General features: G+C 40.4%; 1 protein-coding gene across 7 annotated transcripts in view; it reads left to right on the top strand.

The window, feature by feature from the left end:
• The window catches only part of TBL1X (transducin beta like 1 X-linked), a 329,283-nt gene that overhangs the window by 204,230 nt on the left and 100,233 nt on the right, over positions 1–24,820 (top strand). The gene's annotated exons all lie outside the window — the stretch shown is intronic.

Genomic DNA, 24,820 nt, shown 5'->3' with positions numbered 1-24,820 from the left:
ATGCACATTATAAACAAGATATTTATCACACAAAGATGATTTAGGCAGTTTTGTATGAAAGGACAGTAGAAGCCTTCCTTCCCCCACCCAAAATCTGGCCTGAGCCTTAGTATGTTAATTGAAAATATCAGTAAAAGCTCAGAGTCATAAAAAATGACTTATGCATGTCTTAATTTTTTTTTTTGCTTTAATTTAAAACATGTGTCTCCTCAGACATCTGCCAATTCTTTGGGGCCAGGCCACTGCTTCTGTCCCGAAGGGGACTTGCCACCTATAATTTGGCCGGGTGGTCCCTGGGTCACACCCCAGCACACCTAAGGAAACCTGCACAGAAATCTCATAGCTGATCCTCTCCAGACTGACACACTCCCCCTAGTCTTTATGATCTTCTCACTCACACCTAATGCTGGAACTTTTTTAGACATGACTCACACTCCATCTTTATAAAGCATTCAACTTAGTTTTCATAAATTTGCATAATATTTCGTTGAAATGAGTTGGGGAAGCAAGTCTGGTAAGACAGCACCTCCAGAGGGTATGGGCAGAGCACAGGCCTTGAACACCCATCACCTGTCTTCACGTTTCTTGGACCGGGAAGTGCTGCATTTGCTTCCTCATGTTATTATGTGAAAATGTCAGCCTTCGGCTTTGGGGCTTTCTGTTCTCTGTGCTTACCGCCCACATGCCTGTCCAGAGAGGAGAGGTGAGCAAGATAGATCCCTAAGCTCTCACATGGCTCCCTCTTATCACTGGCTCAGGGCTAAGAAAATAGAGGGAGTGGGATTCCTTTTTTGAAGAAGCACTTACTGATTCTCCCAGGCTCAGCAGATTATGTATGTTTCATTCCAATGCTTATGCAAACCATGTGCTTCCAGTTCTGTACAGAGCTAAATAACTTGTCTGAGTCTACTTTGCACCCTGCTCTGGCTGCCTCTGCTTAGGGACCTATTCCTTTGTGGAAAGATATTGGCAGACACAGAAAAGGGGAAACACAATGCTTCAGGAGGACATTTGCTAACTGTGTTCCCAGGGTTTTAACTTCATGTTTACAAACAACACAGCACAGACTTAAAGGAGCTTCTGAAGGACCTTCTGTTTTTATGTTTGCTTCAGTAGATGATGGGGAGTGAGGATACTTCCAATTTTTGAGTTTGCTGCACAGTGGGCCCAAGAGAAGAAAGGCATCACTTAGAAGCAGGAGGAGGTGGGTCACAGGGAGAGAAGCCAGTGGGGCTGGCTAGAGACTGCCGAGGGGATGAAGCCTTACTCTGGCCCCTGGGATCAGGCTGGGGCTGCAGCTGTGTTGGAAGTGAAATGTGCATTTGCAAAAAGCATGCTGGGTTTCCTATCCCTGCTAACACTTTTCCCTCCACCATGGCATTCCCAGTGCTGGGGACCACTGCAAATCTTGATTTAAGCTGGGCAAAGTGCAAGAACTTCAGAGGCACCAGACTTGCCCTCAGAACCCAGCTCTGGTACTAAATTAGCTCTGCTGCTTTCAGCGAGTTGCTTCCACCTCCCTGTTTCCCCAGTAGAACTGGGATGCCCACATCCCTCTCCTGTGGTGACATGAGAATCACGTGAGGTGATGCCTGGGAGATGGGGTTAGTGCTCGGCAGGCAGGCAGGGTGTGAGTGCGGTAAATGGCAGCTCCTGGCCATGGCAGAAGCCTTCTTGAGAACTGGGTGCTACCTGGCTTTTAATTATTAGGTCTCACAGTAGTACATGAAGTCTAGAAATTACATATATGTTGGACTAACTTGGAAATAAGTTCCGTGTAATGATATTAAACTTCCACATAAGTGAAATGGGGATGACGGCGGCTGTGGCATCTGCATCTGCTCGTAGCTGGGTAAATATAGAAGGATGCGAGGCTGCACCACTTCTCCTTCGCTTTCTCTTTGTAGTTGTTGTTCCTGCTTGTTATGAAAGCTCTGTCAGGCTCTGAAATGCACGTTAGCCATCAAGAAGCAAGGTGCAGTATTGGGTGCAGTTTGGGCATTGGGTGCATTTTGTCCATTCATGTGTACTGACTAAGCAGCCTGTGACGTGCTCTCCAGCAGGCACTGGGTGAGCTTTGTGGATCCAGCACCTCCTTCTCTACTGAAGCCTACATGCTATTTGGGAGATCGGCAATAGGCAGACAAACAACCAAGTTAATTTGTTGATAATAATAAAGCTGGGAAGGAGACAAACACAGTGGTGTGCCTGAGTGGCCACAGCTGGAGGTTCCATGTTGGTGGAGGATAAGAAATCTTTCTCCAAAGAGGTGAAAGATGGGCGAAAGTCTGAAGGTTGCTGTCCGCAAGGAGCCAGGAGAGGGAGGTCCAGGTGGAGTGTACAGGGCATGCGCCTGAGTGGCCAGAGCTGGACGTTTCATGTTGGTGGTGGATAAGAAATCTTTCTCCAAAGAGGTGAAAGATGAGCGAAAGTCTGAGGGTTGCTGTCTGCAAGGAGCCAGGAGAGGGAGGTCCAGGTGGAGTGTATAGGGCATGCAGCAGGACTAAGCTCTAGGAACTTGAGGACCATGAAGGGGGTCGGCGTGGAGGAAGCAAGCAGTCTACAGGGAGGCGGTCATGAGATGAGCTTGCCGATGCAATGTGCAGTTCTTTGCAGGACACGATGGTGGTGTTGAGTCTGGGCTTGAAACCCTCCGTCTCTTCCCACCACACTAAGGAGAATCAGGGCTATACCATGTTGTAGTGTCTGTTTTAAAAGATGGTGGGCTGCTTGGTGAGGTCTGGGCTTGTAGTGGGTGGCTCCACCTGGGTCTCAGGCAAGTAGCTATTCCGTCTTCAACTAACCTAACTCAGTGGAGGCAGGAAGAAGACAGATTCACGATAACCTTAATTTGAGTTTTCTATGACTGTCATACAAACTGAATAAACTAGGTGGCTTAAATCAACAGAAATTTATACTCTTATGTTTCTCGATCAAGGGGTAGGCTCCCTCTAATAAGTGCTCTAGGGAAGAATCCTTCCTTGCCTCCTCCAGCTTCTGTCACTGCAGTCTCTGCCTCCGTCTTTCCAGGTCTTTGTCTCCCAAGTCTTTGTCTTCTCCCTTTCTCTTTGAAGGACCAGTGCTCACCCTAGTCCAGGTTGATTCATCTTCAAGATCTTTGTCCTAATGACATCTGCAAAGACCGTTTTTCAAATTAAGGTTGCCCTCGCAGACTCTGGAGGACATGTCTTTTGGGAGCCAGCATTCTGCTCTCTACAGCATGCTTTGGTGGAGAGTCCTGACTGTGGAAGTATGAGGTCTGCTGTTGAACCACAGCCTGGCAAGGGGCGGTCAGTTCCTGACACAGGTGGGCTGACTGAAGGGTCCTGGCGTGAACATGCAACCTTTGAAATGTCACTTAGATCTCCGAGTACACATCTTGCTGGCCTGGTCTGGGATGAGGGTGGAGTGGGGCCAGTTGGGATGCAGTTGTGCATTTGGGATTGAGCACCAGGGACTGAGGGATTTTACTGGGGAGACAGATAGCCTGTCTAAGGGCACCCACTCTGCAGGCATCTGGGGTGCCAAAAGTTCAGAAAGGCCCTCTCAGACACTTACAGAGCCCAAAAGGTTTCCAGAGTCATTTGATAGCCTCTTATGTTTTCATAGAGACTTAAAAGTTGTTAGGATGTCAGAATTTCAGGAACCTGCCATTTGGAGCCTTTTGAGAGAGAGTACATTAATGTCATTATCATCTTCTTCTTATTATTTTTTTCTTCTTAAATAACGGGGGCAGCTTTGGAATTATAAATTTAGAATTATAAATTCCAAAATAAAGAATTTTGCTTAAATTTTCCTTTTTACCTCTGACTTTGCAGCCTTCATCTGAGGTGGAAAGAAATGATTCAGCCTAGATTAGATCTGAAAACTGGTTATTTTTCTTGGGCTTTTTACCACTTTTGATTTAAAACCACAAATGCAGTCCTGAACAACATGTAGCCACATAATGTGTTAATTTTTTAAACAAATTTTTATGATTAATCTTGATTTAACAAGGACATCCATCTTATTTGCCAACCCCAATAGGGCTAATAAGAATTTAACCAAAGTGTGCCATTCTGCTACCGTGCAGCTAAATTCTCCAAGGAAAGAAGCTGCTTAAGCATTTCCAGGTTCAGCTAACGTTCAGATATCCCAGAAACTGTCAAGTTTCTGACATAGTTTCTAGGAAATGCCTCTGTACCACCAGGAAGTGTCTCAGAAGAAAACCTATGAATTTAAAGGTTGTAGGGTACCTTTTTTTTAATATTTCATAGTTAAGGAAGGGTTTGAACCTGGCATAAAAAAAAGAGAGCACATGTTCATTCCTGATTTTAATTTGCCAGTTCAGAAACAAATTGGCTGGTACCCATTTTCACAAGTCAGTAAAATTAGATTAATTTTTATTTATTTTATTTATTTTTAAGCAATAGAAGAGTCTTTGGAAAAAATATACTTCCATCACAGGTTCATTTGAAGGTAATCTTTTTGGATTATATTGTAGAAATAGAATCTAATTTTGACACGTGCTGTCTAAAAAGAGGGTTGCTAAACCATGGCCCACAGGCCAATCCAGCCGAGCACCTGTTTCAGTGTACTTCATGTGCTAAAGGTGGTTTCTACAGATTTAAGGGATAAAAGTCCAAACAGGAATAATACTTAATGATGCCTGAAAATTATATGGAATTCAGACTTCATTGTCTATAAATAAAGTTTTATTATAACACAACCTTTTCCATTGATTCCCATGTCAGCTGTGGCTACTTTCAAGCTACAAGGATCGAATTCAGTGGTTGCTACTGAGGCCATATGGCCTGAAAAGCTGAAAATATTTACTCTCCAGCCGTTAAAGAACAAGTATTTTGTCCAAGTCAGAATATTTGTTGTTGATTAAGCCCATCCATGTGGACTTTTTTCAGGAGTCTGACTAGGGCGTGTCAAATTGTCCACCTAATTAATTATACTTTTCCTCATTCAATCATCAGTCCTTATGCCAAGGGAGATTTCATTCAGATGGGGGATAGATGGCGTAAAGTGCAGGTTTCAGGTGCATTTCTTTTTCTGTTCATGATTCCAGCGTTCAGCTCACTTATCATGTCTTTTAAGGAAATATATTTATCTATTTTTAGGAAACTATTGTAGATGAATGTCTGTAAAATGGAAGAACCAAACTGAAGGTGACTTCCCAAAATTGACTTAATTTTTTCATACCCTTTTTTTTTTATCGGGCAGAGTTTGTACAAAGTGAAGATGCCCAATCTTACATTTTTAATCTGTGGTATTTCTTTTAAGCCATGTAAATGTCATACATAGGTTGTTTTCAACTCTTTTTTTTTTTTTTTTTTGGTGGAAAGCTTTTTTCCCTCTGCAGTGAGTGTGCACTGGTAAAAAGTTACAGACAGACAACAGGAAATATGAAATAGTCCATTTCCTTTTTAACTTCTTTCATTTTAAAACAGCTTCGAAATATTACTTATAGGGTAACACTTTATTCAGAATATTAATATGAGTGCTTAATTTGTTAACACTAATATCAACCCCACAATTTATTGATACATGTCAGGTACCTGTGTAATTATTTATTTACATTATTATTTTATTCAAGCCTGTGAGAAATTCGGGCACAAAGGAAACTAGACTAAATTCAACTTAGGTATCACACTTAAATCCTATTTTCCTGCATTTAGTTTTCAAAAGAAATAGGAGGTAGTGTTTTCTTTTTTTTGAAATGGAGTTTTCAAATTATATTGCTGGCAGAAGCAGCCCATTTGATTGCTAAAATGGGGAGCAGTGGAAGAAAGAAGGGTAGACAGATAACATCGTTTGGTGGATTCAGAGCAATAGTATTGTTCAGTGTGCCAGTCATAGAATTAAATATGGTACAAACAGTGCTAATTTAGTAAACAACCACATTTTTGAAAGGTGCAAAAGTATTTCAGTGTTCGCTTTAGAAAATAAAACATTTTGGCCTTTATCCTCACTCTGATCTCTTTTCTCAGCCATCCCTGTTCTTTTTTCCTTTCCCAAACACATTTCCTCATTTAAAAGGTCAGTTGTATGAGAACCAAGTAATGTGTTTCCATTGAAGAAAGCCGCAGATATATATGATCATGTTCCATTTGAAACTAAAACTTCACTCAGTTGTACTTTTACTTTTATGACTATTTTAGTCTCTTGAGAAACTTCTTAAATGTATTCCTGAGTTGCTGACTGGTGACAATGTTTGTGGGTTCACCTAGTCTCCATTTTTTCTTTTAAAATCTGTGAGAGTGACTGTTGAACAGAAGGGACCCAGTGGGATGCTACTGGCCCTTGGTGGGCAGTGGTTCCGGCTCTCGGGTTATAATAATAACTGGTGCTCATTTTTTGCCCACATGCCCAGCTTTACATGTATTTGCATATGTTAATCCGTATGGTGTAACTGTAGAGGACTCCATGTGCTAACTTAGTGGCCCAGAGAGGTTAAGCCATTCAGCGGGGGATGCACAGCCTTTGCATGTTTCTGGGAAGTGGTCGGATCTTCCCAATTCCCTGACACTCTGCTACCTTATCCTATAATGAAACACTACCTTGTGCAAGCATTGAGTTGGGTTTCTGGAAAATAAGGCCCCAGTGGAATCCAGAAACAAAAACCAATTCATAGAAGGTATGAATACCTGATGGTCTCTGTTACCAAGGAAATTCTGCAAGTTCATTCACAAATGTCAGTTCATATCAGTGAGACCACACAGTATTTGTCCTTTAGTTTCTGGCTAATCTCACTCAGCATAGTGTCCTTAAGGTCCATCTATATTGTTACATACTTTATAACTTTATTCTGTCTGACGACTGTATAATATTCCATCATATGTATATACCACAGTTTGTTTAACCATTCATCTGTTAATGGACATTTTGACTGTTTGCATCTCTTTGCAATTGTAAATCATGCTGCTATGAACATTGGTATGCAAATGTCCCAAACTGCTACCTTTAGATAGGCCAAGTGATGTAGTTAAAAGCTGGTGAGGTTTAGGACCAGGTAATCTGGGATCACTTTGAGGTTCTGACCTCCTTGAGAGTGTAACCAAGAGGTCTCTTAGCCATTGAGGCATCAGGGGATGGTGGGTGTTGATACAGGATTCAGAGCTTGCAGGCAAAGTGAATCTGCGTATCCATGACAGATAGCATAAGCTATGCATAGCGCTTTGTTCAGCACGTCCACATATTCCTGATTGGGAGATTTGAAGTTGCCTTCACGTTACATAAATAAACCCTAGCAGCCCAGTCAGTAAAGTTGACGTTAACATTCAGAACTATTTAGCAATCTGTGAATTCTGTTTTCCAGCCTACAAAGAGATTCTACGCTCAGAAATGTTTAGGTTCATGTGTTCTTTTTTCAATTTCGAGTTTCAGTAGCACTTTTAAGATGATAGGAAAACAGGAGTCTTTTTGACCAATGGACTGCTAGGTCCTGTACTCGTACCGGCTTTTACTTCCATGGGGTATATTAACTTTCGGTTTCATATGCTGTGGATTTATAGAGCTCAGTGATACTTGCCAGCCTCAGAATTTATGTGAAAGGACTTCATTGTGGTAAAATTAAATGGTAGTTTTCTTGGTCTTCTTTCAAGCAGACAAATTGTCTGAGTTATTTTGTTTCCTCTCATGACTTGATGCTGTGAACTACCTTTTGCAGCCAGTACACATGAGAAGAAATTGGCACCATTGCTGTTCAGCCACATGAAAGTGGGGAAGAAGAAAATAGAAGCATTTAGTGGTCATTTCCAAGAGACCTAAACTACATGTGTGACGGGAACCTGTTTGCACAGGAGTACATGGCGCCCACACATCCAATTTATTCTTGTTTGCAGTGTTGGGTAATAGAAAAAGACATCAAGGAATCAGAATTCTGACAAAGGTGGCAATGTTTATTGTATAAGATGAAAAATACTCATATTCAGAGGCTGTAGTCATGAGAAATTAGGCCCAATATAAAAAGTACTCTTCTTTTCTTTCTTTTTTTTAATTTTTTTTATTAATCAAAAAAAAAGAAAAGAAATTAACACAACATTTAGAAATCATTCCATTCTACACATGCACTCAGTAATTCTTAGTATCATCACATAGATGTATGATCATCATTTCTTAGTACATTTGCATCGATTTAGGAAAAGAACTAGCAAAACAGCAGAAAAAGATATAGAATGTTAATATAGAGAAGAGAATTAAAATAATAATACTAATAAAATATATATATAAAAAGGAAAAAGAAAAAAACAAAAACAAAAGATACAAACACACAAACAAACAAACAAAAAACCATATTTCAGGTGCAGCTTCATTCAGTGTTCCAACCTAGTTACATTACACTTAGGTATTATTGTGCTGTCCATTTTTGAGTTTTTGTATCTAGTCCTGTTGCACAGTCTGTATCCCTTCAGCTCCAATTACCCATTATCTTACCCTGTTTCTAACTCCTGCTGGTCTCTGTTACCAATGATATATTCCAAGCTGATTCTCGAATGTCAGTTCACATCAGTGGGACCATACAGTATTTGTCCTTTAGTTTTTGGCTAGACTCACTCAGCATAATGTTCTCTAGGTCCATCCATGTTACTACATGCTTCATAAGTTTAGTCTGTCTTAAAGCTGCATAATATTCCATTGTAGGTATACGCCACAGTTTGTTTAGCCACTTGTCTGTTGATGGACATTTTGGCTGTTTCCATCTCTTTGCAATTGTAGATAATGCTGCTATAAACACTGGTGTGCAAGTGTCCGTCTGTGTCTTTGCCCTTAAGTCCTTTTAGTAGATACCTAGCAGTGGTATTACTGGGTCGTAATCCATTCTGCCATTCTATGTCTTTTGATTGGGAAATTCAGTCCATTAACTTTTAGTGTTATTACTGTTTGGATAATACTTTCCTCTACCATTTTGGCTTTTGTATTATATATATCATATCTGATTTTCCTTCTTTCTACACTTTACTCCATACCTCTTTCTTCTGTCTTTTCGTACCTGACTCTAGTGCTCCCTTTAGTATTTCTTGCAGAGCTGGTCTCTTGGTCACAAATTCTCTCAGTGACTTTTTGTCTATAAATGTTTTAATTTCTCCTTCATTTTTGAAGGACAATTTTGCTGGATATAGGAGTCTTGGTTGGCAGTTTTTCTCCTTTAGTAATTTAAATATATCATCCCACTGTCTTTTAGCTTCCATGGTTTCTGCTGAGAAATCTACACATAGTCTTATTGGGTTTCCCTTGTATGTGACAGATTGTTTTTCTCTTGCTGCTTTCAAGATCCTCTCTTTCTCATTGACCTCTGACATTCTAACTAGTAAGTGTCTTGGAGAATGCCTATTTGGGTCTAATCTCTTTGGGGTGCGCTGCACTTCTTGGATCTGTAATTTTAGGTCTTTCATAAGAGTTGGGAAATTTTCAGTGATAATTTCTTCCATTAGTTTTTCTCTTCCTTTTCCCTTCTCTTCTCCTTCTGGGACACCCACAACACGTATATTTGTGCACTTCATATTGTCCTTCAGTTCCCTGATCCCCTGCTCAAGTTTTTCCATTCTTTTCCCTATAGTTTCTGTTTCTTTTTGAAATTCAGTTGTTCCATCCTCCAGTTCACTAATTGTAGCTTCTGTCTCTTTAGATCTACCATTGTAGGTATCCATTGTTTTTTCCATTTTTTCTTCTTTGTCCTTCACTCCCACAAGGTCTGTGATTTGTTTTTTCAGATTTTCTATTTCTTCTTTTTGTTCAGCCCATGTCTTCTTCATGTCCTCCCTCAATTTATTGATTTGGTTTTTGAAGAGTTTTTCCATTTCTGTTCGTATATTCAGCATTAGTTGTCTCAGCTCCTGTATCTCATTTGAACTATTGGTTTGTTCCTTTGACTGGGCCATATCTTCACTTTTCCGAGCGTCATCCACTATTTTCTGCTGGTGTCTGGGCATTTGATCAGATTTCCCTGGGTGTGGGACCCAGCTGGTTGAAAGGTTTTTCTGTGGAATCTCTGGGCTCTGTTTTTCTTTTCCTGCCCAGTAGGTGGCGCTCGTGGCGTTCATTTGTCTGCGGGGCAGTCGACCCCGGAAACCGTGCATGGAGGCGGGGGTCGCTGGCCGCGGTTTGGGGGAGTGCCGGTCCAAATTGCCCAGCTGGCCCGAGACACCAAGCGTGATGGGAGGGCCCCGCTATCCAATGTTCCCAGTCAGACCGGGGAGCCACGTGCGTGGAGGGGACCCCAGTTGCCAGCCGCCCCGGCCAGGAAAACGTGCGCCCCTCGGGTATCTCACCGCAGCGGGTTCTCCCTGCCCGTTCAGCCGTTCCAGAATGGGGTACGCTGTCTTTTTGGTCTCTGTTGTGACTCCGGGAGCTGTTTCGTATTGTTTCTGTTTCTTTAGTTGCTTTTCTGGAGGAGGAACTAAGACCCGCGCGTCTTACTAAGCCGCCATCTTCTCCGGAAGTCCTTTTTTTTTTTTTCTTTTTAATAATCTCAAAGTGGAGAAGTCCTTTCTAGGTATAGCTGAAGAAAGGAATTGACCAATTATACTCATATAATTCTTTTTAATTTCTCCATGGCGAAAGCACCATAGGCAAAATGACAAGATAAATGGCAAACTGGGAAAAATATTTGTAGCACATTTCACAGGAATGGGGCTATAAATTAATTTCTAAAGAGCTCCTACAAAGTAGTAATTAAAAAAAAGATAAAAAATCAGACCGAAAAAACAAAAAACAGACAAGGGCAAAGTAGAAGAACAAATAGTTTGCAGGATAAGAAATTCAAATGGCTGTTAAAAATGTGATGCTCACCCCCATTTAAACAAAAACTACAAATTAGAACTTTCCTGAAATACCTGGAGTATAGCACATTGGCAAAGGTAAGACACCTTGATAACGTGCTAGGCTGATAGATGGGAAGTGGGGCTGGGAGCTGGGACAGGTGCAGAAGAGGGCGGCTGGGCAGGAGCACAAATGCACAGTTCCAAAAAGACACACATTTTTAAAGACCATTATATTTATTTGATTATGATTTTTTTTTATTAATTAACGGAAAAAAGAAATTAACCCAACATTTAGAAATCATACCATTCTACATATGCAGTCAGTAATTCTTAACATCATCACATAGATGCATGATCATCGTTTCTTAGTACTTGATTATGATTTTATGGTCTTTTATATTCCATATGGCGGTTGCTTATGGTTTTTGTGTGTTCTCGGTACCCATAATGGAAATAATGAGGCATTTACATTTTGAAGGTAGGGCCTGTGACAGGTAGCATTAGGATTTTAACAGGAATTAGAGTTTCCAGGGATTGTAGGGATTTTATTACCCAGGAATTAGCTGCATTCCATGGATAAAAAATGGAACAACTTTTGCACAACCTCATTCAGCCAACTGTAATTGTTGCTGCTTGCTTGGCGAGAGAAATGACCCCCTTGGTCCCAGTGGAACTTGGTTTGCTTGCCTGTAAGGCAAGATATTTAGTGTTGCTCTAAGACCCTGTTTTTGTAATTTTACATCATGGAAAAGTTATGAATCCGATGCTCATTTTCTGTCCAAAATATTCTATACTTTAGCCTAATTGAAGAAGAGTCTAATCTGTGGGGGTAAAAAAAAAAAAGTGTATTATAGAAGATCCAAAAGTAAACAGTTCTTTGTAAGTACAAGGCAGGTGACTACATGATTAAAAGGTAAAGGCATTTAAGATGAACCATAGAAGGGATTAGAATGATATATCGTGGGTACGTTGCGTAGGTGCAAGTTGATCATTGAAAGTGTTTGAAAGACTTTCACAATAAATAGACTGTTATTTGCAAGATCTCTATTTATTGCCACATTACAAAAATAAATGACCACCTACCTTGTATCTAAATTATTATAAATGGTGAATTAGTTGGTCTGATATGATGGCAGTAATCAAATAGAAACTAAAACTTGGGGTTTGAGTCCTTCAATTCTAGCTGTGAAACCAGTCTAGACCTTTTCACCTCAAGTTGCCAGAACTCAGCATTTTTAAGTACAACATGGGTACGTAACTGGTTTCTGGGTCTGCCTGAGGGAATGTTTGAGTTGTGTGAGAGAGGGATGGTGTCTTACTCATCTTGTGTCATCACTAGCTGGTACCACCCTGGCAGAATATTGTATTTGGTGCATCCATTCTAGGAAGGACAGAAATCACTCAGAATCACTCAAAGCCCTTGATCTTATTGACTCTTAGCTCTGTCCTTGGTCAGGTGGCTATCCATCTGCCATTCTCCAGTTACTCCCACCTCCACCCTACAGCCGTGGTCTTCCCCTGCCTTTTTCCTTTCTCACTCTGCACCCTCCCTGTCAGGATTGCTCGTGTATGCTCCTGGCATTTCTTGAAGATTCCCGGATTCATGCTTCCACCCAGATGTCTCTCCTCATCCGTAGACCCCTGGGTATAGTTGTCTGTCTAATGTTTGTATTGGGCAGTGACATAGGCCCTCGCCCCACTTTCCCTCACACCAGCATTCTTATTTTGAGACTTCCATTTTTGACGACTGCTACCACTGCCTCAACACTTAGAGAGTGACAGGCAGATGGAGAACCTCAGGGGGACTCCCAGATTTCTAGGCTAATCTGTGTGGAGTCCACCTTCTCCACCTGTGTCCTCTTTCCAGCACACAGGCTCACTTCTCACCTGGAGTCTGACAGAGCAGTCCAACACTAGATAGATAATTCTCTATCCAGTGCTATCCAGTAGCTCTGTCTGCTCTCCTGAGTGCTGACCGCATGTGACTCTTCAGCACTTGAAATATGGCTGGTGTGACTGAGAAACTAACTTATTTAGATGAATTTTAACTTACTCCTGAATAGGTACCTGTGGCCTGTGTCTCCCTTATTGAACAGTGGAGCTCTATGCTGTTTTGAGGATATTTAAATGTGCAAATGTAATTATGGTCACTTCTGTTATTAGTATCTTTCGGTGTTTCTCCATTGCCTTCAGAATTCAGTCCATGTGCTTTCCCTGGAGCACCTCATGGTATGAGCCCACCCTAGCTCCCTGGCCTGTCCTCTGCCCACCGCTTCTCCAACCATGTTCTCCACACAGACCAGACTAGTACACATCTCCTGCCCCTGCTTCCTCATGCCTCTGTTCCTTCTGGCTGAACTCATTCACTCCCCTCTCACATCCTTGCTTGGCCAAGCCCTATTCATCAACACTGACTCGTCCTCAGTTACCCCTACAAAACACTTCTCTAGCTCTAACAGGTCTTCAGGAGCAAGGGCTGTGACCTCTCAGAATTGTCCTCTGGAGAATTCCATGTTGAGTCCACTGTGTCTGTAGGTCCTGGTAAAGGTACTAGGTGAACAGATGAATGGCAACCTCTTTTTGATAATGCTTTGACTCTTAAAGAGCCTGAAGTTCCAGGCTCTCCCCAGGCTTGTTTCAACACACCAGTAGCATTTCAGTCAGTGACATTCACTAATGAATTCCTTTCAAAGGTCAGAGTGCTCTCATCAGTGCCCAGTAACTGGAGCATGTGGACTTTCCTCTTTCAAGCCCTCGTTTGTGTTTGCTGCACCTCCACAAGGTCTTCCTGGGACTCCATAAGCAGAAAGAAATGGAGGAATTCACACAGGAAGATGATAATAAATTGGACAGAATACACACATACACACAAAGAATATGTATGTTTAGATATATGTGTCAATACTATATATTTAAGAGACATAATATATGCAATATATTAATAAAATATACATTTGTATGTATTCAAAGACCAAATATATATATTCATAGTGGGCTTGTTGTACATGGCCTAGAGTTACGTCTTGCTTTTTTTATCCAGTCTCACCATCTCAGCCTTTTCATCGGAGGGGTTTTAGATCATTTACCACTTGCTTTGTTTTCTGTTTGCTTCATTTGTTCTTTTTCCCTTTGTTCCTTTCCATAAATTGAGGATTTTTGTAATTCTCCTTTATCCCTGCTATTAACTTATTCGTTATTCCTCTGTTTCATTTTTTATGATGTTGCTCTGGGGTTTATAACATGTATCTTTAACTCATCACAGTCTGCATTCAAATGATGTTTTATTACATAGTGGTTTTTGGTTTTTTTGTATCTTTTTGTAGTGCAGACCCACTGGCAATGAATTCTCTCTGCTTTTGTCCAATAATACTTTATTTTGCCTTCGCTTTTGAAAAATAACATGGTTGAGTGTAGAATTTTAGGTTGACGTTATTTTCTACTTTAAGAATTTCATTCCATTGCGTTTTGGCTTCTGTAGTTGTTGACAAAAAGTTTTTGGTATGTATTATCTTTATCCCTCTATATGGAATTTATCTTTATTTTCTCTGATCGCTTTTAAGGACTGTTTTTTCTTTTGCTGGTCTTCAGGAAATTGGTTGTGATATGTCTTGTTGGGGTTCTCTTTGGTGTTTATTCTACTTGGAATTTGTTTAGCATCTCAGATCAGTTTTACTTTTTTAACCTAGAACTTTCCAAACTTATTCCATCCTAGAATTTTTCTTGTAAGTAAAATCTCCTTGTAAGAGCTTGTGTTTTACAAATGAACCCAGTTTGGGAAACCATGAAGTAAAATCAGTGTTTACTATTTTTACATTTATTACTTCATATCGAGTGCTACTTGGACCATATACAATTGAATTACCCAGAGAGCTCTTGGGTATTTGTTTGGTAGCATGTAACTGTTCTTAACTTGTGCAGAGTAACTGCTTGGGTAACTGCCAGCTTTTACGGTCTTTCTATCATAGAAACTCTTTTTCCCATCTCAAATATAAGTAAAAAATATTACCAAAATCTGTCTCTCACATTTTCTGCAGTAATGCTCCATTGAAGAGCTAATGCACTATAAAGAAAAACTGACGGCCCACCCAAGATGGCTGTCAGTAGTTAACATTACTGAAAGTTAATTAAAAAAAACAAAACAAAACGCATCAGATTCCAATTTTTTCCCTGCAGATCTGGGAGAACAAATTTTACCCTTTAGCCTTACAGACTATGTTTAAAAGAAACATCTTTGTTTTAAGCTGCTCATTTTAAAAACCTAGCATTCTGGTGTGCAATACACTGATTTTTAAAGAATATTGAAGTTTACTACTTAAAAAATCTTTGTGTACAAAATTAGAGTCATTTATCACTTAGAAAACAATGTAAGACAGTTTTTCTGTGACATAAATATAACTTTAAATGGGAGTGGGGGAAATCCCTTTGGTGGTGCCTTTTAAAATTTACATGTAAACTTTTACTGTACTATGGCAAAAAAAAAAATCCATCTAAACAAAAGGTATTCTAAAGTCAATTTTTTTTTAAAAGTGAGTTAACGAAACAGTTAAGGCTTTGTAACTTTTCACCTTGTAGTCCCCAGTTTCAGAGTTGGGTGAGTAAAAAGAGAAATGAGGATTATGGCCCGATTTCAATTCCCTATGGGTAAAGGTTCATCTAGAACTCTGCCCTACTTCTTGAGACTGCTGTTATAGTTAAAGTAACATTTATTTTTATAAAATCATTACCATCTTGGCACACTTACATTCATTTTAGTCAAGTTCTATCATCTTTGGACTTCAAGCTTCTCAAGTCTTTAAAAAGAAAAAAAGTACATTGGCGTTATATTAGTGTAGGAGAACAAGTAGTCTTGCAACAAGGAAACCTGAATTTATTGGAATGTTTCATGATTGGTGGATTCAAAGTCAATCAGAAAATTGTTATTAAAATTTCAGCATATCATTGAAGTCTTTCAGAGAGGTATTTGGGAGGTTGGAGCAAATCCTAGCTTATTTTTAAATGCAGAATATTATCATCTATTTTGATGCTTCAATACTTGGAGAAGCCCAATTGAAGTTAAGCTAGATAAAGAAGGTGGTGCACAAAATAAATGCTAGCGGTGTCTAAGAGCTGTGAGAAAATCAGAGGGATAATTTACTGCATGAATATATGGGCACCTGCTATGACACTGTTGCCATTGGATCCTGGGATTTACCAGTGAAACACACAAAATAGGGAAACTGTATTCTTGTGATGCTGACAAATCCATAAAGATAATAAAATAATGTGTTAGAAGGTGATACATCAAATAGAATAATTTTGAGTATAGCATTGGATTGGGGAATGGGGAGGCCTCCACTGGGAAGGGAACAAGGCAGTTTTAAACAGGGGGTCAGTGTAGGTCTCATTGCAGTATTAATAGAGTAAACAGGCAATGCACAGGCACCAGGTTGACATGTGCCTAGCAGCTACCCAAGGAACAGCAATGTGGGTATGGGAACTAAAGCAGACATGATGGGGGCAGCTTTGAGAGAGCAGGTCAAAGAAGTAGCAGGACCGGGAAACTTAAGTTCAGAGCCTTGGAGTTTACTCAAGGAAAGAGGGGAGCAGAAGAAATTGGTTGTGAGCAGAGACACACTCCAGCTGCTGTGTGGAAGATAAATTGGGTTGATGGGAAGGCAAGATTGGGAGCTGAAATAGGCCACCAACTGGAAGGCTGTCAGAGTAGTCTAGGTGAGAGAAGATGGTGTCTTGAGCCTGGGCGGTAGCCATGGATATGATGAGAAATTGTAGGAGTGCAAGAGAGAGAAATTCAAGATGATTGGCTGTAAGATTGTTGTCCTGAGTGCAGGAGGGTAGCATTGTCTTTGACTAAAATGGAAGAACAGGATTGGAAGTAGTAAGCAGGAGTCTCTATCAGGACACATTAGATTTGAGTTATCACCAGTTTGTAGGTGACATTAAAAGCCGTAAGACTAGATGAAGACCCCAGGGGGCTGAGCATAAACAGAGAAGAGGACTAAGGAGTGCCCTCCAGAGGACTTCGAATGTGAGAGAAAGAATCAGCAAAACAGGCCAAGAAGGAGCAGAGGAATACCAAGGGAGAGCAATGCCGTAGAAGCAGAGTGCTTTTAAGTAAAAAATGTAGGGTGTAAGGTAGGTAAATCCTGATTTCTTTTTCTTCCTCTTTGTATTCAAGATGCACTCTAGTATATCATAGAATCTGGGACGTCTTTCACTAAATAAAGGTGGCATAACATGGCGATTATATGAGCACAGACACTGGAGCCAGTCACCTAGCTTCCCAGCCCACCTCCATGATTTTCTAACAATGTGACTTGGACAAGTAGGTAGTTAACATCACACTGCCTTGATTTCCTCACCTGTAAAAGAGGTTAATAGCTCTCCCAGATAGTGGTGTGACGAACATAATACTGTCTTAGTTTGCCAGGGCCTTCTGTGACAGATACCACACACTGGTTGGCTTAACAACAGGAATTATTTTGTTTACAGTTTTCAAGTCCAGACATTCTAAATCAAAGTCCAGTTGGTAAGGCCATGCTCTGTTGGAGTCTTTTGCTTTCCGGTGCTGTCTTGCTGCAATCCTTGGGGTTCTTTGCCGTGCATCTCTGCCTCTGTCCCATGGCAGTGTCCTCGGTCTCCTGTGGCTTTCTCTGACTGTGTCCAAATTTCTTCTCATCATTATGCCTCCAGTCATACGGATTAAGACCTCCCCTGATGCAGCTGTGCCACACACTGGTTAATAACATCTTCAGAAGGACCTTCTCACAAATGGGTTCATACCCACGGGAATGTGCATTCAGATGTAGAATGTCTTTCGTGGGGTATACAAATCAATCCCCAACAGTAACCGCCATTTAAATAGAATGTAACACTCATTATTATAACACTTGCTTCTCTAAGCACTTAAAATATTTTAAACGATTTATTATGAGGATTTAATGAGTTTGTGTAAAAAGCACTTTAGAGCAGAGCCAAGCATGTGATATGTGCAAAATAGTGTTTACTATTATTATTCTTTTCTAATAACTTTGCTTAACTCAGTGAATCCTATCCAGATGGTGGGACCATTTTTCAGGTGACACATACTAAACAACCTGGAAAACATAATGCAGAAGAATGTGCTTTTAAAAACTCTCCCCTAGTTATTTTAGACCTCCAGTGGGTTGGGTTTCAAATTCCCTTGGTTCTAGGTTTTCATGGCAACTACCTTGCAAATTGTCCCCATTTCATGGATGATGCCAAGGCCCAGAAATCTCAAATCCCACTTATGACCCAGTAAATTCCTGTTGTTAAGCCAACCGGTGTGTGCTATTTGTCCTAGCAGCTCTGGCAAACTAAGGCAGTGATTCTAAAACTTTTTTTCACCCTCATCACTGTTGACCTTTGGGTTGGATCATTCTTTGCAGTGGGGCTGTGCTATGTGTTGCAGGGTGACTAGATGCATCCCTGGCCTCCACCCACCAGATGACATTAACAACTCCACCTCCAATTGTGACAACCAAAATGTCTCCAGACATTGCCAGATGTCCTCAGGGAGGCAGAATTGCGCCTGGTTAGAAACTGCCATATTAAAAATGAGGACACATATGATAACCCCATGCTTTGATTTGGGATTTCATGTACGTGGTTCAGTATCAAATGTCAGTGTCCTGCAGAGGTGCCTGGATAGCTAGCATCAACTTGAGTGACCCTGATGACTAGTCAGGAGTGTGAACACTTAGGCTCAGAGCTTTTGTGCTGAACCTTCTTGGGGGTGGGGAGCCTCCGTTAGAGCGACAGCTGGTGCTGAAAGCAAAAACACAAATGCCTCTGGTTGCCTGATCTACTTTGAAAAGCTTCTGAGTGGGAGAGTAATTTGGTTTTCTCTAAGCAGAGAAATAATGCATTAGTCTACATAGAGTAATGCTTCATCTGTGGTGGCAGTAAGGAAACAAATCTATTTTGAGATCTGAACATAATATATGCTTGTCATCAGGCAGTGCTTGCCACTCAGGGCTACAACTTCTGGTCCTTTGCCAGCTGTGGCTCTTAGGCCTGACAGGTCCCCCTGCTCCCTCGCATGCACCTATCCCCTGGGCTGGCTTCCCGAACTAGACCTCCACTGCTGTGCCCCGGCACCCTGGTCCCCCAGTCCTCAGGTAGATCCTCGCTCCCTCCAGCTCTGCCTCCCAGCAGTCTTGGTTTGCTCTTTCAGTACGGGAGAGGAGTGATTGTTTTTATTTTTTTTGGAAAAAATGGCTTCGGAAGATGGCTCCAAAAGAGGAGCCTTTAAAATGTTAATTAATACTTTCCTAATAAAAAAAAGAATATCGTTTCCTGACATTACTGCTTTTGAGGACCCCAGCTTTTTGAAGAAGGAATCACTCATTGTTTTTGACTATCATTTGTTTTGTTCAATTCACAAATCCCCCCGAAATGTTTCTACAGATCTTCGACAGTGATCCCAAAGTGGTACTGAAAGGTAATGGGGAGCATTTGCAACAACATGGGAACAAAAGAGCCCATTTAAGTGCAAGATGAAATTGAGCTCAATGTGCCATTGAGTTTGGGCACAATTTGGCCAGACCTTTGGAACTTTTCAACCTTGTGAAGCAGTAATTGAGTGAGGAATTAAAGAGCGGAACATTAACTGTGCGTCCGGACTGCCTGATTGTGAACACAGACGCTGAGATGGTGGCAGCTGCTGCTTGTGCTTGGAAACAGAATTGGAGAAGTAGGAAAACAGCAGACATTTCTGGACCAAGCTTTAAAACTATCTCTTGATATCAGTTTCTGTAGGAATGCTCTCAAAGATACCTCTAGAAGTAACTCTGATGAAATCCTCCTGAAATTCAGTGTCCATCTGAAATGTTACCTTCTGTTCTGAGAGTTTGCAGCAAAAACCAGGCAGACGCTGTGAAGGCATGAATGTGGTAGAGAGATTCTGAAGGATTTAACATTGGATTATGTTAAAGTATGTAATCAATTCCTGTACTGTTCCAATTGGTTGAGATATATGGCACGTCATTCTTTCTTAGATTACTTCATGAAGCTGACATCTGTGAAGCACGGCACACCTAGGCTGAGTCTTAGGCCTAGACTGTTGGGATAAACACGCAGAATCCCCCCCCCCCCCCCACCACCACCACCAGGGAAGAGATGGTACAGTGCGTGGGTTGTGGATTCTGTGACCCAGCAACCTCTGGAGCACTGGGCTGCAGTGAGAGAGGGTGGTTGGGAAAGAGAGCTTTCTCCTGGGACTCTGTTTCCAGTCAGGGAAGAGGCTAAACATCAGAAATACAATTGCTCCAACAGCAGATAGAGCTCTCCCTTGTTATGGGCGAGAGGTGTGCAGTGGTCTGTGGTGGGAGGCAAGAAGTCTTGGGGTCATCTGGGATCTGGGCTCCTTCTGCCTCATTACTCCACATTGCTGAGGTCAGATTGGCTCTGCCTCTCAGCATTTCATCCACCCAGTATTTCAACTTGGACATGCCACTCCGCTCACCTGCACATAACCCAATATCTTAGCTAGATGTTCTTGTATGATAATAAAAAACCAAAGAGTATGAGTTGGGAGGGGGCAGGGGGAGGAATTGGCAGTTTCTAAATAATCTCTCTTTTGTGATGATAGTGTTTGAATTTAATTCTTTGAAAAAATGTATGTGGCCCCACAAGCTCTAGTCTAACATCCTTTCTATAGAAAAGTTGGTGTGTGCCCTGTTGTGTCAGCTTAGAGAACCTCATGAGGGGCTTTGAAGCCTACTGGGTAGAAGGCTACCTACCTGTACGTGTGGCCTGTACCCTTCCAGGCCGAGGGCTGAGAGCAGTGGAAAATGAGAGTCCTTTTTACATTTTATCAAGTCACAGCATTTGCTGTTGAGGACAAAATATACATTACATGTGTTCAAATCTTTGAATGTCACACACATTGTTTGCAATATGTAAACTGTCCTGGCAGCACTGTTTATTGATGTTGGTTCTAATGGGAAAATCAGAAATGAACAGGTAATGGATTAAAAAACTCTGATATCTACTTTTAATTTGTTGTTTCTAGCAGTGAACTAATTAGTTTTGATATGTTTCATAGCCAGAGTAATGTTATTAATCAGTCATAGTTCTCATTTCTGAGTCGGTCACACAAAAGTGATGTCTAATGCCCTTGTACCCTTAATTGAGTTTAACAACATCCATAAAAGATAATCTTCCATTTCAAGAATCTGATTTGTGAGTTACCATCTGTTTTGGGGCCAAAGCGTAGGAATCTGGTTTTAAAGCTTTTTTCTTGAACAGCTTGTAATAAGAGCTGTTTGTATATTAATTACCTATTGGATTATTGTGGATTTTAATGTTTTAATTTACAAGCAATTTGGGGCTTATTGTGCTGCCATCTGTTCTTATTTTCATACTTTTTGGTATTTAGTAATTTCATCATAAGGCCATTTTCTCCTCTGGTAGTTTACAGCCCGATCCTGAAAATAGTCATTTGCTTTCTGCTCCAGATTTTACATAAGGAAAATTGTTCTGTTTCATCTCCACTGCAGGGTTCCCCCCCCCCACCCCACAATTATATGTGTTTTTATTTTATAAGCAAAACAGTATTTCTTTATGCCTGCTTCACTCTGGAGTCCTTTAAATTCTATTCAAATATTAGGGGTGAATTTTGGTTAATCTCAGTATTTTTCTCCAGTACTAGAGGTAGAAATGTTTGTTGCCCTGCTTATTACTTTTATCTTGTTATATCCTTGTGATTTCTTTTAAATGTATGTAATGAAGCATTAAGGGCCGATAAGCCTGTCTGTAGAAACCGTTTTAATCTTTCTTTTTTAAAAAGCATACCTATAAATGTAATGTGGTAGGAACAGTTTGAGTTTCTTTAAAACAATTGATGTGGTTTTAAGCTCTGATAGTTTCATTAATAAGAAACATTTTCACTCAGGTGTACTTGTAGATTAATTGTATTAAACGTAGCACCTCTTTATTTTCACTTAAGATTGTTGAATTATCACTTAAGGTTGTTGATAAAGAATATAGAGAATATATTGAGCTTTTATTTTCCTTAGTTCTTGAGTTTATAGATGTTGTGGATAATTTAAACCCTCTGAAAGGCTGCATTCATTGATAACCAAGGAAGTTTTGTAAAAATGTACATACTGTTGTTCCTTAGGAAACTAAATATTGAGTTGCCCTATGACCCAGCAATAGCATTACTTGGTATATATACCCAGAAGAGCTACAAGCAACGACACAAACAGGCATTTGCACACCGATATTCATAGCAACATTATTCACAATTGCGAGAAGATGGAAACAAACCAAATACCCATCAGCAGATGAGTGGGTCAACAAAATGTGGTATATATACACGATGGAAAATTATGCAACAGTAAGACGAAATGTGACATCCTGAAGCACATGACAAGATGGATGAACCTTGAGGACATAATGCTGAGCGAAATTAGCCAGATACAAAAGAATAGATACTGTATGATTGTACTTTTATGACCAGCATAAAGGTATAATCAGAGGCTTATAATAGAGAATATAGGGGACTTAGAGATACATAGAAGCTAAAGATGGGTGAACTGTTAGCTAATGAGGTTGAATTCCATTGTAAGGGAATAGATAGGAGCAAAGGTGATTCTCTAGTGGGTTTAGAAGTAGTATTACTATATTGAAGATGAACAAGATTGAAAGGGATTGTATAGACCTACGTGTCCCACTGATTCACACTAGAAATATGAATGAGTTCTGGTAAGAATTACTTCAAAGATATGATTCATGTTTAAAGAGTGCTTAAGTCCAGGGTACAGGGGGAAAATTGCTATTGCATGCTATGGGCTATGTTCAAAAGAAAACATCAACACTACCGCAGCAACAAAGAAGAGGTAAATAATGGGGTGAGGGACAAAAGTTAAGAGGAGGTTTAGATTTTCTGTTTGGCAGGAGTGTGTTCATTGGTTTTCTGACTCTTGGAAACAATGAAATGATCTAAAATTGAGAATGTTGATGAACTGTGGACTTTGGGTCCTCTACATGATACCCAGTATATGCAGGTGGCTGAAGGATGCACTGACAGAGGAGTAGACTGGTGAACGATGGTGTAAACTTATGAATGAAGGCTGTGCTGCTACAAAAAGGAACAATGTGAATGAACATGTGGGACATTTGGTGAGACAAGCCAGAAACAAAAATCAACAATGGTATGGTCACCTTTAGAAAATGCTTATAAGAAAATAGGGGCTTAGATTGTAAGCTTTTAGAACAGACACATTTAGTCTGGAGTGGTGATTATTATTTCAGGATTTTGAGAGGCTGTTTTATATATGTAACCTGATATTTAGAGATCAAAATGAAGCCGAACAGGTTGGGGTTAATGTAATTTCAGAACATAGGGGTAAAGAAACAGTGTCTATATTTTAGAACCACACATACTCTTTGAAACCAGTGGAAGAAAAGTTTATTTGACCTGGAACTGAAATTTTCTGTAGTGTGTAATCTAATTAAACCTGCCTATATAGCTCCTTTAAACAGTTGAAACACAGGGAGCACAGGATAAGAAAAAGGTCCTTTAATCCTGTATAGGTTATTGTAATGCCTGGAAACAGCCTAGAGTATATTTAGTATATAGTCAAAAAGTATTGGCAAAGTCCCCTGAAGGAGGGGGAAAGAATAAGGAACTATTAAACCCTACCATCAGGGAATCCCCTTATACTGTGTCAAACTTTAGGGATACCCAAATCAATAGGCCATACCCTTGATCATGAGGCTTACTCTCGTGAAGTTTATTGTAGGTAGTGGAGAAGCTTAGACTACCTATAGGCATGCCTAAGAGTTGCTTCTGTAGGACCTGTCAGTCTCTAAGCCCAACTCTGCAAGAGAAATCATTGCCCTTCCCCCTACATGGGACATGACATCCAGGGGTGAAAGTCTCCCTGGGGATGTGGGAGATGACTCCCAGGGATGAATCCAGACCTGGCACCATGGGATTAGCAATTCCATCCTGACCAAAAGGGGCAACAGAAGTGTAATTATCAGTGGCAGAGAGAGTTGAAATAGAGTCGAGAGGCTCCTCTGGAGGTTGCTCTTACATGCGCTTCAGTTAGACCTTGCTACCTGTCATAACCTGCCAATCCCCAACCAGGACTATTCCATCCAACCCTAAAGAACACCTAGGGCAATATATAAGATTCCACAAGGGTTCCAGGCACTAGAATAACTTTCCAGAAACCTACAACCTCCAGTTGGGTCCCTGGTCCTGATAAGTCCTGAAACCTAGCCCAGCCTCTCCAGAACATCAGATAGTTCCATCTTCCTACCGCATATTAGTGACAGACCCTTCCAATATCAAAACTTTAGAATTGCCATAGACCAAACGACCCTAAAGAGAGGTGTGGAGAAATCAAACCTGATGGTGGAGTTATACATAGAAGATAGGATTTAACAAATGAAAATGAATGCTGAATCATTAAATTGATATCTCTTTTAGTCTCCAGTATTTTAGAGCAGCTGCAAGTCAAAACCTAAAATCGTGAAATTGTCACCCATGTCAAAGTCGGAAATATGTTCTACAACTAATTGTGCTGCTGTGCTCTGAAATTAATAGCTTTTTTTGTGTATATGTTATTTTTCACAAAAGCAGGAAAAAAATCGACTTAATGATAAAAAAAATTTTTAAGCCCTCTGGCCTCCTATATTCTATTTCCTATAGAAGGAAAGATCTGAGAGGATCATATGATAGTCCATGACAGACTCGGGGATCTGTCCTGTAACCACTTGTTGAAGAGTGCTTTGAAAACTATTGCTCTTTTATTTCTTTGCTTTATATATATGTTATACTATACAATAAAAAAAATTGAAGAAAACATACTGTTAAGTAAAGGCTGGGTTTATAGTTACTGAAAAGTGAAAACAAGTTTTATATGTAAGTGATTGATTACCTTTCTATGAGACGTAATCCTGGATTCTTAAAGAATCAATCCAAATGGAAATAAATGATATCAATCGCTAATTGAAGAACTGAGACATATTAGTAGGTACATTTTGTAACCTTATTTTGGGAGAGTCAAAGAAAGAAGGAGTCTGAAGTTGTG

This window comes from Tamandua tetradactyla, chromosome X (genome assembly GCF_023851605.1).
Source record: "Tamandua tetradactyla isolate mTamTet1 chromosome X, mTamTet1.pri, whole genome shotgun sequence".
NCBI classification, from domain to species: Eukaryota; Metazoa; Chordata; class Mammalia; order Pilosa; family Myrmecophagidae; genus Tamandua; species Tamandua tetradactyla.
The sequence above is the reverse complement of the archived record's forward strand: the minus strand, read 5'-3'. Positions and strand labels throughout refer to the sequence as shown.